At 36.0% G+C, this 17,664-nt stretch overlaps 1 pseudogene; it reads right to left on the bottom strand.

The window, feature by feature from the left end:
• Nucleotides 1-286: 286 nt before the first annotated feature.
• Nucleotides 287-1,392, bottom strand: LOC131658489 (putative F-box/FBD/LRR-repeat protein At4g13965; annotated as a pseudogene).
• Between the last annotated feature and the right edge of the window lie 16,272 nt (nucleotides 1,393-17,664).

Genomic DNA, 17,664 nt, shown 5'->3' with positions numbered 1-17,664 from the left:
CCTTAAATTAACATTTCAGGTAACCAAAACTTTAGATCTCTTGCTGTCATATGCTTAATAACACTGTTAGCTGGTTCATAATAGTTAACATATTGCTACATATTTGGTAGGCTCATCTTTAGCATCGATCATTATCAAAGCATAATGACATCACACAAGATTTTTTCAAACATTCAATAACTATATTTTCACAGTGTCAATTCAACTATACACAAAGGTTAGGGGGAAACAGAAAATAGAGAAGGTTATTTTTAAAATGTTGAATGCACACCTGACCTGACCTTAATTAATCAACAATGTTAACCTCTGCTGAGGGTGAGTTTTGAAGCAAAAACTCCACTAATCCATCATCGAGTATGGATGAAGAATATTTCTTTTTTACATTCAGTGACTCCATGTTACATAATAAAGAGAACTCAGACTTCAATAAACGGGGAGCATGGGAAAGAACCTACGCAATCAGGACGAATTAGTATGAGTTCAATAATATTATTCATAATTCAAAATAAAACAATTTTGTTTCTCAAATCAAACATGCTCTAAAGTACCTTAAGAGTAGATGAAGTAAGTGTCAATGATTTGATATTAGCAAGCTCATCCAGCCAGTTGAGTAGAACCAAAGGAGTATTAGCCTCATATATCCAATACTTGACATCAATACTTACACGCTTGACCGTGGAGAGATAGCTCAAATCCGAAAGAGGCTGTAGGTGCCCTATCACTCATTATTATAGTTAAATTCACAAGTGTGGCACTTGATATGCCAAGGTTTTTGGCACCCAAAACTTCACATCTGTTAATGACCAAACTATTCAACTTGTTTAAAGCAGAAAAAGGCTCAACGCGTCCATCATCGCCGACAAGAAAGGTGAATGACCTTAGAGACAAGCTGGTTAATGCCGGCAAATTCAGAGAATTAGGGAAAAACAATCTCTTAGTAAACATTGAAGGGAGGAAAACAGAAAGTTTAAGAGAAGTTAAAGTGCCACATGAAAATAAGCAACTGGGAAATTCTTGAAAACGACCTTTAAGATATATATCTAAATGCCGGACATTGTGTGAAACTGCATATTCTATTATCCATTTGACTTGGCCAGGCTTCCTAATTGCATAGCTGTGAAAATCAAGAGTGTGTAGAGTCGCTGAGGAATCCCGACAAGACAAGATTTTAGACATGAATTGGTTGGATTTCTTGACAGAACCTAATCTAAGGACGGGAAGAGACTTCCAAAGATTGTTCCATCTCTTGGAGAGAATGCAAGTCCGAACAACTCGTTCGGCATTCAAAAAGGAGAGTATGTGTAGTAAAAGGCAGTTTGGAAGGTCACTCAGTCTGTCTTTGTTTTCACAGTTTGGTAGGCAGTAATTATGATTATGCCTTCGTCTCTTCATTGTCTCAGAGAAGAAAGAAGAATCAAATTCCAAGAATGGGGTTGTGTTCTTCTTTGAAGGGAAAGTTGAAATCAAGAGTTGAGGAAAAGAGTACCCGGCTTAGCTTTTGACTCTTCCTCTTCCAATATCTCGACACAGATATGTAATACCTAATTATAAAACCCTTTAATTCCCTCTACTATAAAACCCTAATTGTAAAACCCTTTAATTCCTTCGACTATAAAACCTTTTTAGTTTTTATAATACCTTCCTCGACCAATTAATTATTATATTTTTAAATATAATTTTAATTATAAAACATCTTTTTCGGTAATATATAATAACAACTCTAAAATAAATATTTATTATTTTTCACTTGTAAAATTAATTTGTAAAATTATACCAATAATCAATAATTTTGATGGTAATTATAGTCGGATTGGATCCACCAATTCAACCAGTCAGATTGAGAACTAGATCTTTGACTGATCTGTTTAGACCTAAAACCGACATGCAGAAGATCATGAATGTAAATAAAAAATTGGTCGAAAATCGGTCAAAAAATGGAAAACCGAAAGTTTGAAATGTTTGATCAGATTTGATTTTTTTATAAAAATACAATAACGGATTTCGTTTAGAATCAAAATGTTGTTTGATCTAATTTTCTTTTTCCTTCTCCAATCATTTTGTATACATTAGTATAGAGAAACCAAAGAGAAAAATCAATTAGATGAATGAAAGTGGATTTTATATAACAATACATATTACATAGTAGGTAATTAGTTTATTAGTCCAAAAAACTTCATCATTTATTGTATTTAACACTTTTTAAATGAGTTAAAGAATTCATAAACGATAAATAAAATTCACTTATCGGTGTAATTAGGATTGACATTGAACTAAACTAACTCAAAAATAGTTCGAAATTCAATTCGAAAATTAAATCGTTGAGTTAGGTTCATGAACCAAATGAGCTGATTATGAGCTAAAAACTAATTTCGTTAACTAAATGAGATGAACTTGAACTATACATAGTTCGACTCATTAGGTTCATGAGTCAATTCGATTATATATAAGATATATTATATTGTCTTTAAGAGTAGGTTTAAAGATTTGCTCTAAATCTTAGTATCATATTTTATTTTAATCTAATGGTTTTATTGATAATTTATATTCTCAAGTGAGCAAAATGTTTCTACAAATGATCATACAAATAAAATTAACATCATATACATTTCAATCTTATAACTTTTATTTTATTTCTATATTTTTATTTAAAAAATATTAATTTAAAATGTAAAATATATGTTTGTTCAAGTGTGGGGAAATTTGTTCAGTGCATTTTAATGCACATTCTCCTATGTTTGTTCTTAAGCATTTCTTTGATTTTCTTTGTTTACTTTTATGTTTGATAATGTTTTTCTAATTTACTTTATTTTTTGTTTAATTTGATTTTCGCACTTTATTTTCAGCATTAGCAGTCTGCACTAAAATGATCATAACTGGAGCTCTGGGAATCAGATCGGCGCGTTCTAATAATCGCCGGAAAGCTAAGAGAAAGAGCTACATCTTTCATGTTGGAGTCAAAGTCAGATTCGGAGCGCATATTTTTTAGAATTTAGTTTGAAGTTGCAGCATTAGTTTTATTTAGTTTTGGGTCGTTAGTTTTGGGCATGGGTTATGTTTGTTTGACCCAGTTGGATTATGACCCGAATTATTGTTTCTCCCATTTACCTAGGGCTAGCCGCTAATATTCATTGTTACATTTTTACTATTCACGAAATTATGAGGCAAGCTTGTACGAACTCCATGGAGAACTAATTCCTTTGAGACAATTTGCTGTATTCAGGTTCCGACCTTGAGGTTATTATAATTATAATTCAGTTCTATTCCTTTCAATATTAATCTTTGTCTCTTGTTTGCTTAATTCGATTTGCATGGACTATATTGATTTAATTTGATTGGTTGTATGATCCTAACTATAGTCACGTTATCGTTTGCTTAACTCGTTATCGTGTCCGTTTAATTCATGTTTGCTTAATTCATGAAACTTAATCCCGTTTGCTTAATTCAGATAATAGGAACATACAACTTATACTATCAATTGCGCTTGTCAATGGATATTATAATCGAATAGGAATAGATAATCCGCTTAGGAGGTTGGAATTACAATAATCAATGATAGATAGGAACCGAATCAGCAAATTGTCGTTTCAGCTTATTTTATAATCACTTAATTTATTTGCTTATTTTGTCTAAAATTCCTAAATCAAATCTTAAAACCCCCAATCGAAACTTCAATTGGTTGATAATATTACAAGAATCCTTGTGAGAACGATATCCGAGTTGTCGTTACTGTTAACTACAGTTTTCAAAATTACTCGTTTTTGATCCGTGTGCAACAACGAATCAAAATTGGCGCCGTTGCCGGGATAAATGATTCTCTCCCCCACACTTAAGACATACATTGTCCTCAATGAAAGAACGTAAATATAAAATAAGAGTGAGAGAAAGGAAAGAACACACCCGAGTAGTCAAGGAGGATATGTGATCACATAAGCAACCTTTCCCAAAGAGATATATTCTACACTTTCTTCTTCCAAAGTGGGGATCTCATGGAGTAGCTTTGGGTAATGTCCATTGAACTTGGAATTTTTATTAGTGCCTTCGCCTTTTATTCCAGGATCCAAGAAGAATCTTCGATAAGTAAAAGTGTCGAATTGGCACGTGATCTTCTTTTCCACAACATTAAAGCTCAAAAGATTGAGGGGCTGCCTCACTACTTTTGCTACATCTTCAAGTGAGATCCTATGCACACACATGGACGAACTAATATCATAAATGTCATCCAAGGTCCATCCAATTCCTTTCTTATGCTTCTTCAAAACCTGCAAAAACTTACTTTCTTGATCAAAATAAAGTTTAGAAGAAATTATAACCGGAAGTTTTTCATTCATCTCTAAATAAGCATATTTAAGATTTTCAGGAATTGGTTTCAACTCTCGGGAAGGTGGTTGTTCAATGGATGGTTTGTTCTGCGCAGCCGGGATATCGAGAGCTTCATCTACATGAACAACTTCATTTGCAACCTCATCTGTAATAAGAATATCAACTTGCAAGGCAAGCTCAATTTCATCACAAACAGAGCAAATTTTAGTGTCAGTACAAACATCACAAGAGTAAACATCAGCAAAACCAGACAATGATGGAAAATCATCTGCAAACAAATCAGTACAAGTATCATCAACAGTTTCAGAAAGCAACTCTATTTGAAAAACGGATTGCTCTTCCAAGGGTTGTTGGTTTGATCCTTGAGCTTGTTGCATGGCATTCATCAAAGAGGCAAGTTGTCCAATTTGTGTTTGCATAGTATGAAGAGTAGAATCTATTTGTTGTTGATACTGGAGATTATTTGCGGCCATTTGTTTGACAATATCCTCTAGTGAAGGTTCGGAAGGTGCAGAGCACACAACCTGAAATTCATTCAGATGCATATGCAGATCCTCACCTGCAAAACCATTAAACCTAGGCAACAAATGTGTTAAACCATATTTCAATTCAAAAGGTGCATCAGCCGCAGGATCGTCAATACATAAACCATTATAGTTCACATTAGGGACAACCAACTGCGTCAAAGTTCTTTGTTCAGCCATGGTTTCAACAAATACAAAAATACCAATTATGTCCTAAACAGGCAGAAACAAATAGAAAGAAGGAAAACGATTAAATTAAATTCAGAAAAATATAAAAACACAAAATTTCATCTAATTAAGACAAATAAGAATTTTGAGAATTTTTTTGGATTTTTTCGAAACTGAAAAAAGCAGTAAACAATTATTTAAAAATAGAAAAAAAGAGGACTTTGGAAATTTTGGGTCGAATTCCCTTACTCTAGGGAGTATTGCTTGCACGATTTTTCTACTTCCAGTTGGCAAAAAAGATTTACAATCGAACACAATTTTTCCAAAAATCGAATTTTTCGACTCTAAACGTGGATTGGCCAAAACCGTGAGGAACCTATGGCCTAAACGCACAAACACTAAACCTAAGACTCTAAAATCAATTAATAACGACAAGAATCCCCGGCAACGGCGCCAATTTGATCCGCTGTCGCGCACGGATCAAAACGAGTAGTTTTTCAAAAACGTAGTACAGCGACAAATTAACTCCGATTATCGTTCTCACAAGGATTCTTGTATTGTTATTAACCAATAGAAACGTTATGAGGGGGTTTGGTTTAGGATCGATTTAATAATAACAGAGTCAAAAGTGATTAAAATAAGTGATTATGTAAATAAGCTACTGATTACAACACCAATTAACAAGCGAAATTGACATTATAAGGTTTCATTCCTATTTTCCGACTAAAGCAAACGGATTAAGCACAATCACGAATTAAGCAAACGTGATTCTAACATACACACTTTAACGATTAAGCAACGATAAAGTACGATAAAAGTCAAGGAACATAAATTAATCGGTACAAATCAATAATATTCTATATAACTCGAATTAAGCAAACAAGACATATAGATTAATATCAAAAGGGAAAAGAAATTGAATTAAAGATTAAAAACCTCAAAGTATTGGAAACTGTAACCAGCAGAAATTGTCTTCGGGGATTAGTTCCTCATCATTCGTTCAAAGCATTCAAAATTATTTGGTGAAAAGTAAAAAGTGATAAACAGTGTTTTTCGACTGCTAGGGTATTAGGGAAAACAAGACAACCCGTTTACAACCCAACTGGGTCAAAAACATATTCCAGGCCCAACTAACGACCCAAAATAAAGTAAAAAAATAATGCAGCAGCTTCAAACGCGATTCTGGAATATATGAGTAATGAATCTGACTTCGACTCCAACACGAGAATTGTAGCTCTTTCTCTTAGATTTCCGACGACTACTAGAACGCGTCGATCGAATTTCCGGAGCTTCAGTTATGATCATTTTAGTGCAGGCTGTTAATGCTGAAAATAAAGTGCGAAAATCAAATAACAATAAAAATAAACTCAAATATATAAACATTACAAAATAGAAAAATAAACAAAGTAAAGTATGAAAATGCATAAATATAAACATAGAGGAATGTGCATTAAAATGCACTTATCACCGCTCATTTGTTTTGAGTAGTAGACGTTTTTCATTTTATATGTGGTTGGGGTATCCCTTATACTCCGGTTATATATCAATTGCCTATTAGAAAAATATGTGCAAAAAGTAACGTATTTTTACTTCCGCGGCCTTTCCATAGTTATTTTATATAATATTAAGTGTTTTCTACTAGGCAGCAAACAATTTTTACCTCCCCAAACCAAAACCCAAATTCCTAAACAATTCGCATTTCTCATCCCAATCTTCAACAAGGATGAAAAATTAAAATTAAAATTCATCACAAATAGGTTTTGATTGGATTCGAGTTTCTCCGCCCCGCCACCATCTATTAGTGAACTCGATTTAATTTAATGAAATTTTTGATTTTTTTTATATTAAATTATATTATAATAAAATATTCATTTCTCTCTCTAAAAATGGCGCTCTAACTTCTCTCTAGGAGAGAGTTAGAGATTACAGTCCCAGTTCATGGTCGAAGCAGATTTTGGGCGTGATGATAGTGGGTGGAGGAGGGTTTCGCATCGTAAGAGGGGAAGAGGTTCGTTTCCGGTATGGGACACTTTCCCATGGGGAGGGGGGAATCAATCGCGAAGGGAGGGGATGGCGGCGCCGTTAACATCCGTCTACGTCTCTGAGTTCCCGGATTCGTACTCAGCTAGGGATCTATTTAAACTTTTTGGGTGTGAAGGTTCGGTGGTGGAAGTCTCTATTTCGCCCAAGAGGAACGGTATTGGCAAACGTTTTGGGTTTGCAAGGTTTGCTGAAGTGGAAGATGGTAGATTGCTAGCGGTTCGACTCGACAATATCATGATCTTAGGTCGGAAATTTCATGCGAATCTGCCCAGATTTGCGAGGGGAGAGGGTAAATTCGGAGGAAAGGCGTTTCATTCTCAAAAGGGGGTTAGGGACGGCAATGGCGGATCAGCTGAGAGGAAGCAAGAAGGCAACTTTGTAAAGGGGGGGGGGACCGTAGAGATTATCGCTCTTTTGCAGACATTGTGGCGGGTTCAAGGGCGGAGGTTGGGGAGGAGTTACATTCCAAGACAGCTTTATCGTTCATCTCTTCTGATGATCAGAAGAGGAGATTTCAGAAGGCTTTCATAGGCAAGACAATATTACCAGTTGCGGCTTATAACATTCAGGTTCACTTGGAGATGGAAGGAATTTTCGCCGTCAAGATCTCGCCGCTTGATGGGAACTTATGTCTGTTGGAAGAATTAGAAGAAGGTTACATTGGGGATTTTCTGGGATCGAGGGATTGTTGGTGGAGTCCTTGGTTTAGCGATGTTAAGAAGTGGGAGGCAGATTCAATTGATGAGTACAGAGACGCTTGGGTGAGGGTTTATGGCATTCCAGCTATAGCTTGGCAACCGGAATTCTTTGTATCTTTGGCGGAGGTTTGGGGATCTTTTTCTTGTATCGACGAGAAGACGGCAGCTGGTAAGGTTCTAGATGTGGCGAGATTAATGCTGAAAGTTCCAGTGCATCTTCAGTTCCCGGATTTTATTCATGTCTCGATCGATGGACGTAAATTCAAGCTTTCTATTAGGGAGGACGCTATGGGCCTGTTCAGACTCTCTCCAGGTAAACCTATATCTCCTTCTTCTTCTGAGATAGATTCCTCTGAATCTGATAACAGTAGCTATGACCGCGACTTAGTGTATCATTCTGACTCGTCTGGAAAAAGCATTAAACATCATTCCTCTTCTGTTAGTGTTTGTCATAATGGTCCTGTTTTATGCCCTGTTTCGCCTGTTATTTCTGTTTCGGCTTCTTCTTGTTCTGGGAAACAGAGTGTTGAGGGCAAGGACTCGGGGTTAGTCGGTTTTGGTGATTCGCGGAGGTCAGTGGCGGTGGTATCAGAAGGGACGGAGGGTAAGGGTGAGGCGTCTCCCGGTTTGGCCGTGGGATGTAACAAAGCGCTGGTGGGGACCGAGGGGCTGAAAGACAATTTTGAAGCGATTTCTGATTCGGTATCGGGATCTCGGAGTGTCGAGGGAGATGGTGATGGTTCTATTAATGCGGTTTATGGGAATTTTGATGGAGAATTATGTCGCCTTAGGCTGGTTCGTGATCTTTTAGGAGGCAGAAACGATGAGGATGGGAGTGGAGTTAAGTTGTTAACTGGTCCCATAGAGGAGAATGACAAAGGAGGGAGGAAGAGAATTAGAATGAAGTGTTTGAATGGTGTGGGAGGTTTAGGTAAGGGATGTGGGATCAAGAGAAGGTCCGGTAAGGTGTTAAAAAAAGCAGGAAGAAGGAGCTTGTTGGAGAAGACGGGTGAGGGAAACAAGAAGGGCTCGTTAGATAAATTCATTCAGTTAGAAGGTGGGGGTCAAAAAAGTGGTTCGATATCTTTGGTCTATGGCACTCAAGAGGAAGATTCAGATATAAGAAGAAGCAATATAAGACAATGGGAGTTTTTGAAAAATGAAGATCCCGATAAGATGTGGTCGGCTATAATGGCTTTGGGTGTGGTGGAGGAGGAAGGGCGGAGCAAACTTCTAAGTAGAATTGTGGATTTAGATAGAGGGAAGGATAAAGAAGGGAAGGCAAGGAAGGAGTTAGTCAAAGGTTCCTAATGATTATCGGCTCCTTGAATATTAGAGGGGGGATGAATGTTCTCAAGAGAAGGAGAATTTCGTCTTTGATTAAGAAGGGTAATGCGGATATTTTCTTAATTCAAGAAACTAAAATTACTAATATGGATGATGCGACGGCCAAGAGTTTTTGGAGAGATTCGGAGGTGGGCTATTCTTTTTCCAATTCTTTGGGGCGATCGGGGGGAATTCTAACCTTGTGGAAAAAAGATGTTGTTGATGTCGAGAGTAGTTTTGAAGGGGATGGTTTCGTGGGTATCAAAGTGTCTTGGAATAATCATGTATACTATGTGGTGAATGTGTACTCTCCTTGTGAGTATAGAAAAAAGAAAGCTTTGTGGAATGATCTTCTAAGTTGGATGGAGAAATTCAAAGATGGGGAATGGATTTTAGGAGGTGATTTTAATGCTATCAAGAACGGGAGAGAAAGAAGAGGAAGGGCGGTTGGGGAGAATCAAAGAGAGATGAAATTATTTGCGGAATTCATTGATAAGACTCTTTTGGTGGATATTCCGTGCAAAGGGAAGAAATTTTCTTGGTTTAGTGGTGACGGCAAATCGAAAAGTAGAATTGATCGGTTCCTTTTATCTAGTAAGGTGGTGAGTAGATGGGAGGTGATTGGCCAACTTATTGGAGATCGAGATGTTTCGGATCATTGTCCTATTTGGGTGAAGTCGGACAAGGTGAATTGGGGGCCTAAACCTTTTAGATTCAATAATGAGTGGTTCACTTTGGAGTCTTTCATGCCGTTTGTGGAAGAAGAATGGAAGAATATGAAGATAGAGGGAAGAGGCGATTTTGTTTTAAAAGAAAAGCTTAGGCTTTTGAAAGACAAACTTAAATGGTGGAATAAGGAGGTGTTCGGGAGGATTGAGTTGGACATGGAGGAGGGGGTTCGCGAGATGAACTTGGCCGATGAGTGTCTAATGGAGGATGATATTGATAAATTCGAAGAGAATATGTGTTTGAGAAGAGAAGCTTGTGGTAGATTTTGGAAGAATTTAAGGCTTAAGGAAAGAATGCTTCTACAAAAATCTAGAGTGAATTGGCTTAAAGAAGGAGACAGCAATAGTAGTTTTTTCCACAAAGTCATGAAACAAAGAAGAAGGATGAATCACTTAGGGCCTTTAAATCATGAGGGGAGGATGGTTGAGTCGGTGGAAGAGGTGAGGGAAGCGGTGTTCAATCATTTCAATGAAAAATTTCATGAAACCGATATGGTGAGACCGACTTTGGATGGAATTCATTTTAAATCCATTAGTAGAGGTGAAGCTTCGGAGAATGAAAAACCTTTTCTTGAATATGAAATAAAGGAGGCGGTGTGGAATTGTGGGGGGGACAAAAGTCCGGGTCCGGATGGGTTTTCCTTTTTGTTCTTAAAGAAGTGTTGGCATATTATCAAAGTTGATTTCATTAACTTCTTCAAGTCTTTCTTTGAAGGGAATTTCATGTCTAGGGCGGTGAGCTCCTCTTTCCTCGCTCTCATTCCCAAATGCAAAAATCCTTTGAGTTTGAATGATTATAGACCCATTTGCCTTGTTGGATGCATGTACAAGGTGGTGGCTAAGCTTTTGGCGGGTAGACTAAAAGGGGTGCTTGATTCGATTATATCCAATTCTCAAAGTGCTTTCGTTCCCGGTAGACAATTGTTGGATGGGATTTTGGTGGCGAATGAGGTGGTGGATTTTGCTAGAAAGGAGGGAAAATATTGTCTTCTTTTCAAGGTCGATTTTGAGAAGGCTTACGATAAGGTTAATTGGAGTTTCTTAAGATACATGTTAAAAAGGATGGGATTCGGCGACAAATGGATGAGGTGGATGGAGTTGTTTATATTTAATAGTAAGATGTCGGTGCTTGTGAACGGGAGCCCTTCAAAAGAATTCGCGGTTCATAAGGGTTTGAGGCAAGGAGATCCTCTTTCACCTTTCCTTTTTGTGTTGGTGGCGGAAGGTTTAACGGGTCTTGTGAAGCATTCTATTCAAATAGGAGAGCTTCAAAATTTCACTCTAAGAGATACTTGTAATGTGGACATTCTACAATTCGCGGACGACACTTTGATTATGGGGGAAGGGAGTTGGAAACATGTCCGTGCTTTGAAAGTGGTTCTTAGGGCTTTTGAAATTGTTTCGGGATTAGGCATTAATTTCCATAAAAGTAAATTAATTGGGATTAATTCTAATGTCAATTTTTTGGAAGCCGCTTCTCACTTTCTTGCTTGCAAGTTAGAAGACTCTAACTTTCAATTTCTTGGTATTCCGATTGGTTGCAATCCGAGGAAAGAATCTACTTGGACTCCTCTTGTGTCCAAGATGAAGAGTAGATTAGAAGGATGGACAAACCATTTTTTGAATTTAGGCGGAAGGATTACCCTCTTGAAGTCCGTGCTTAGTTCTTTAGCTATTTTCACCATGTCTTTCTACAAAGTTCCATCTAGAGTGGTGAAATATTTTACTAGTATCCAAAACAAATTTCTTTGGGGAGGTGTGGAGGATAAGAGGAAAATTCATTGGGTGAAATGGAGCGATGTCAATTTGCCTTTAGAGGATGGAGGTTTAGGGGTGAAAAATATCAAGTTGTTCAATTTTGCTCTTCTTTGTAAATGGAGATGGAGAATTCTTGAAGGTAGCAATTCCTTATGGTACAAAGTTTTGAAATCGAGATATGGTGATTTAAATCCTATTGTTTGCAATGATGGGAGAGGGAGTAAAATTTCCTCCAATTGCTCCAATTGGTGGAAGGATTTAGGTAAAGCTAATTCTTTTTCATTGGTTGATCCCATTGTTGACAAGTGTACATTTAAAGTGTATAATGGTTTTTCCACTCCGTTTTAGGAATCCTCTTGGTTGGATGAGAGACCTCTTAAAGAGGTATTTCCGGTTGTATTTGAAAAATCTTGCTTGAAGAAGGTTTCGGTTGCGGCCATGGGAGGTTGGGAAGAGGGTTTATGGAGATGGGGGGATTTGGGTGTGAAAGAAGGGGCGTTGGGGGATGTAGGGGCCGATAGCATGTATGATGCTATTAAGGGCCGGTTGGAGGTCTTTGGGGGTTTGAAAGAAGGTAGGGATGTGGTGGAGTGGATGGGAAAGCCGGATATGGGTTCGAAATACTCGGTCGCTTCATGCTATGAGTATATTAGGCGTGTTCGGACTCCTCACGGTCCTTTTGACAAAAATCATGAGGTGTTTGGGATTCTTTGGAAATTGGAAATTCCTTTTAAAGTGAAAGCGTTTGGTTGGAGAATTTTCCGAAATAGACTCCCTACTTTAGATCTTTTGGTGAGAAGAGGCATGGCTATTCCCGCCGATAGTCTAAATTGTATTCTTTGTGATAATCACTACAACACGGAAGGCCTACGAAAGCGCTTATTTTGGGCTTTAAAAGCGCTTTAAAGCGCTGTGAAAGCCAGCGCTGGCGTAGGTAACAAAAGCGCTTCTAAAAGCGCTCTGGTAGACCCCCCCTATAAGAGCGCTTTTCTGGAAAAAGCGCTCTGGTATCCCCCCCTATTAGAGCGCTTTTTCTGGAAAAAGCGCTCTGATAGCCCTCCCTATAAGAGCGCTTTTCCAAAAGCGCTTTCGTAGGTTGCGTTTTTTATTTTATTTTTTATGCTTTTTTTTTATAAACCTATTATTTTTATAATTTCTAAACCTGCATTTATGGCAGCATTCTTTCATGAACCTGTAATTTACCATTGTTATCCCATAAACCTATAATTTACAATCGTAATCCCATTATTTCAGTAATCTCATTATTTCAACAAAGAAGCGATTTCGATTATATACTAAACATGCATTATAATTATACCATTGTAATTAATCCAAAATATATATACACCGATTCACATATTTCTAACATGAAAACAACTAAACCAATTCACATGACATTATAACAATAAGAAAATCATCCCTAAACAACTAAATCAACTAAATCGGTCCTAGTCCTGCAAAGTCTGAACATCTTCAAATGACTGAAAATCTTCACAATCTCCAAAATAAAAATAATATAATCAAAATAAGATTATTATTATATAAAGGCTCTAAAATAAGAAGGTAAAGAGTAGAACGAGTATATATATATATATATATATATATATATATATATATATATATATATATATATATATGTCGTGTAAAAAGAATAATCAAATTAAATATATCAATAAATACAAATTAATTTATTAATATTTAGGACTTTATATATCTAACTTGAATACATGGAATGGAATATCATTTATTGTAAATTAGTTCAACAAATTTTGTACATAAAGTTTACCTTAAATTTAACACAGCCACGTCATATAGCCCAGAGGGATAAAGCAATATAGATCACTTACAATAATCCTGTCACAGACACCCTCAAGAACAAAATTAGCTACATGTTATTGATAGGAACACTATTAGAAACTCAACCAACAGCATGTCAAACAATTACAGAATTTGAGAAGTTGTTACCAAATTGATCAAAAGAGCCCAGTATCCTTGTGAGCTTTCTACTATCTCTTAGCAATATAAGAAGTTTCTCTGCAACAACAATTAATGTAAAGTTCACAACCAATTGACAGGAAAAATTAGACACAAATAAAAGTTGAATATTAATTTCTATGACAAATAATACATGACAACTAGTTACTACTACTTACCCTTCAGCGTTTTCCTTCATCTTTGAGCTATGCTATATCTACACTTATTTTCCTACACTAGTATATTACACCGTATATTTTAACACAGATAGATACTTGTGCAAAGAAATTAAGATAGAATAAATTAATAAAAAATGAATTGTATACCTTGTATGTAGAAAATTACGGTGTTGGTGTAAGCTAGGGGTGTATGTTTACTCAATCAATAAATGTTGCAATAATGAGAAGGGGTTGTTGGACTAGAAATTTGAAGGTTTTGTTGGACTTAACCTGCATCGCCTCATTTCTATCCAAGTTGTATTGTGTCACAGAATATGAATCAAGTAACTGTACCCGAAGGATCCTGCCACAGAAGACTTCGGGGTACAATTACTTGATTCATATTCTGTGGAACATAATCGGCAGGGGCACATTGTGTTCTATCCTTTACCAGTCCATCCACTGTTTGAAGCTCAACCTACAATAGAAAAACGTGATTATTACTAACTACATATAGAAAATCTTGAATCATGTAAAAGTTGATGAAACAGATATCCCTTGTAGGTCTCATTATCAATAACATCTTCTACTTACTTGATACATGTCTTCAATACTCTAAATCACTGATAAAAACCTAACAAACTTTGTCTTCAATACTCTAAATCACACTGATAAAACCTAAATCACTGATAAATTAAAAAAGCCCCAATAATATTAACTATAACCCTAAATAAAATTTTGTATTTTTGAAAGCAAACAATGAAAAAAAGGAAAATTTTCGGCACAAAATCCTAACCTGAACAGAGAAGAGACGGTTGAAGGGTGGCGATGGAGTGAGGAAGGCGGCGGCGGTTGATTGCAATTATTATTCTCACAAATTAAAGTTGTATCATTTTTTATATGAATCAGTGCATTAATTTAATGATGCAATGACAATTATGAAAATAATCTTATCTCTAAATTATTATAGAAATTGCAAAGAAAAATCAATTAATAGTAACATCATAGTTTAGATCAAGGAAGAGGAAGGGGCATTTCAACTTGCCCTTCATAGAAGAACCACTCCTCTTTTCTTCAATTTCGCTGCTTCTTCTACGAGACAATGAAGAGAGCAAGGCATAAACACAATTACTGTGAAAACAAAGACAGACTCAGTGACCTGCCCCATTGCCTTTTACTTCACATACTCTCCTTTTTGAATGCCAAACGAGTTGTTCAGACTTGCATTCTCTCCAAGAGATGGAAGAATATTTGGAAGACTTTTCACATCCTTAGATTAAGTTCTTCAAACTTCAAAACAGCCCGGGATGCTTCAAACGTCGAGGCTGTTCAGAATTTCAACAAATTCATGTCTAAAATCTTATCTCTTCGGGATTACTCAGCCTCACTCCACACTCTTGATATTCACCGCTATGCAATTAGGAAACCTCGCCAACTCAAATGGATTATAAAATATGCAGTTTCACATGATGTCCAGCATTTAGATATCTATCTCAAATGTCATTTTCAACAATTTCCGCCTTGCTTATTTTCATCTCGCACTTTAACCTCTCTTAAAATTTCTGTTTTCTGCTCTAGAATGTTTACTATGAGAGCCTTTTTCCCTAATTCTCTGACTTTGCCAGCATTAACCACATTGTCTCTACAGTCATTCACCTTTCGTGTTGGTGATGATGGACGTGCCGAGCCTTTTTCTGCATTAAAGAAGTTGAACAGTTTGATCATTGACAAATGTGAAGTTCTTGATTCACAAAACCTTTGCATATCAAGTACCACACTTGTCAATTTAACGATAATCATGAGTTATAGGGCACGTAGGTCCTATTTCAGATTTGAGCTATCTGCACCAAGTCTTTGTACCTTTAGTTTTAGTGGTCTTCCTCTTCAGAAACTCTGTGGGAGTAATAGCAATCTCTCCACAGTCAAGCATGTAAGTATTGATGTCGATTATTGGTTTCTTATGGCTGAAAGTACTCCTTTGCTTCTACTCAACTGGCTGATTGAACTTGCTAATATCAAATCATTGACAGTTACTTCAACCACTCTTAAGGTACTTTATAGCATGTTTTGTTTGAGAAACCAAATTGTATCATTTTCAGTTATGAAAAATACTAATAAGTCCTGATTCCTTAGGTTCTTTCCCTTGTTCCCGATTTATTGAAGTTTGAGTTCTCTTCCTTATGTAACTTGAAGTCACTGAAAGTAAAAAGGAAATATCCTTCCTCAGTACCTGATGGATTAGTGGACTTTTTGCTTCAAAACACACCCTTGGCGGAGGTTGACATAGTAGATTGATTAAGGTCGGATGTGCTTTCAGCATTTTAAAGAGAGATTTTTTTGGCTTGGTTAACTTTATTTTTTCATCCTTCTCTATTCTGTTTTCCAGTATTTATAGTAAACAACTGTACATGTATACTACTATAACATGATCTATTCTGTCACAACCTAAGTGGATGCTATATTGAAAATATTAGAATTGATTGAATTGAATGTAAGAAAGTTATAGGAATTTGGAGAAACAAACTATATAACTTTTGTGTATAGTTTAATTGACACTCTATGTGAAAATGATGTAGTTATTGATTGTTTGGAAAAAATATTGTGGGTGATGTGAAGCTATGTGACTTACATAACATTCGGTGTTATCAAATATCAGTCATGGTGGCGCTATATGGCGGATATACATAGCTGTTTTTGGATTCACCGCAATAGAAAATATCAATCCATATTGCGGATTTTCTGCCATAATCTGCAATAATGGAGCCACAAAACAACATGTATGATAGGATTTTGGTTCTCCGCCATTCTCCATCGACAACACTAACATTATGCTTTTATAGGTAAGGATTAGCTTAACAAATATGTAGCTAGTATATTTTCTAACATGAACCATATAACAATAGTATTATGCTATGACAGTAAGAGATTAAAGCTTTGGTTGGACCTGAAATGGTACTATGAATTGGATGACTATAGTATTCTAATTAATGAATGTAGTTTATGAGACTTTATATATAGTTATGCTATTTATATATTCCCGAGGGAGATGATGTTTATAGAGCTTTTTGGTAGTATATAAGAAGTGCTAATTTATTTTAATATTTGTTTCATGTTTTAAAGCCTGGTCAGCCCTTGATCACAAATAAAGCAGATGCTGGTGCTGTGACTAATTTAATGAAAATGGTGTTGAAGGTTCCCAATGGATTTGCATATAACATTGATGATCTCCTTTACCTTGCTGTCACTAATTCAAAACAAATTGTTCTATGATTCTGTTTTTATATTCCCTTTTAGCATTTTAAACTCCTTCAAAACTATCAGTAGAAAATTAAATATCAGTTTTCACATACACAATATGATTGCGAGTTGGTTTGGGAAAGGTTTTGAAGGGAAGAGATTTGCAGAATCACATCTATAAATTGAAATGTATTTGATATTTTACAAAATTAAAAAAATTATATGATACATTAGCATATAATTTTATTTTGTTTTTTTAATAGCAAATTATAATCGTGGCCCTCCACAGCCTCCCAAATTCTCTAAAAATCAACTCACAAGTCACAAAAACCACTCACGATAATTATGCTCTAACTCTCGAATTCTCTAAAAATCAACTCACAAGTCACAAAAACCACTCACGATAATTATGCTCTAACTCTCGGCCTCCATATTATTTCACTACTTAATGTTAGCACAACTCAATTCAGTTTCTTGTGATGCAATACATACAACAAGGTGAAGGTGTGATGAAAGAAAATGTATTATAAATTAATCAAAATTGAATTACAAACAACTTAAAATAGCTTGTTGGTTACATAATCAACCCAACTAACTTGTTAGCTAGTTAGTTTTTTTTAAGCAACTAATCACTAATCACTAACAAGCTAGAACAATTATAGTTATGGATTAACATTTGGTTAGAAGGATCAAAACTAAAAGCAAACATTTCCAAGATCAAAAGCAAGGA

This window comes from Vicia villosa, linkage group LG3, assembly GCF_029867415.1.
Source record: "Vicia villosa cultivar HV-30 ecotype Madison, WI linkage group LG3, Vvil1.0, whole genome shotgun sequence".
Lineage (NCBI taxonomy): Eukaryota > Viridiplantae > Streptophyta > Magnoliopsida > Fabales > Fabaceae > Vicia > Vicia villosa.
Note: the sequence above shows the minus strand (reverse complement) of the source record. Positions and strands in the feature narration are given on the sequence as shown.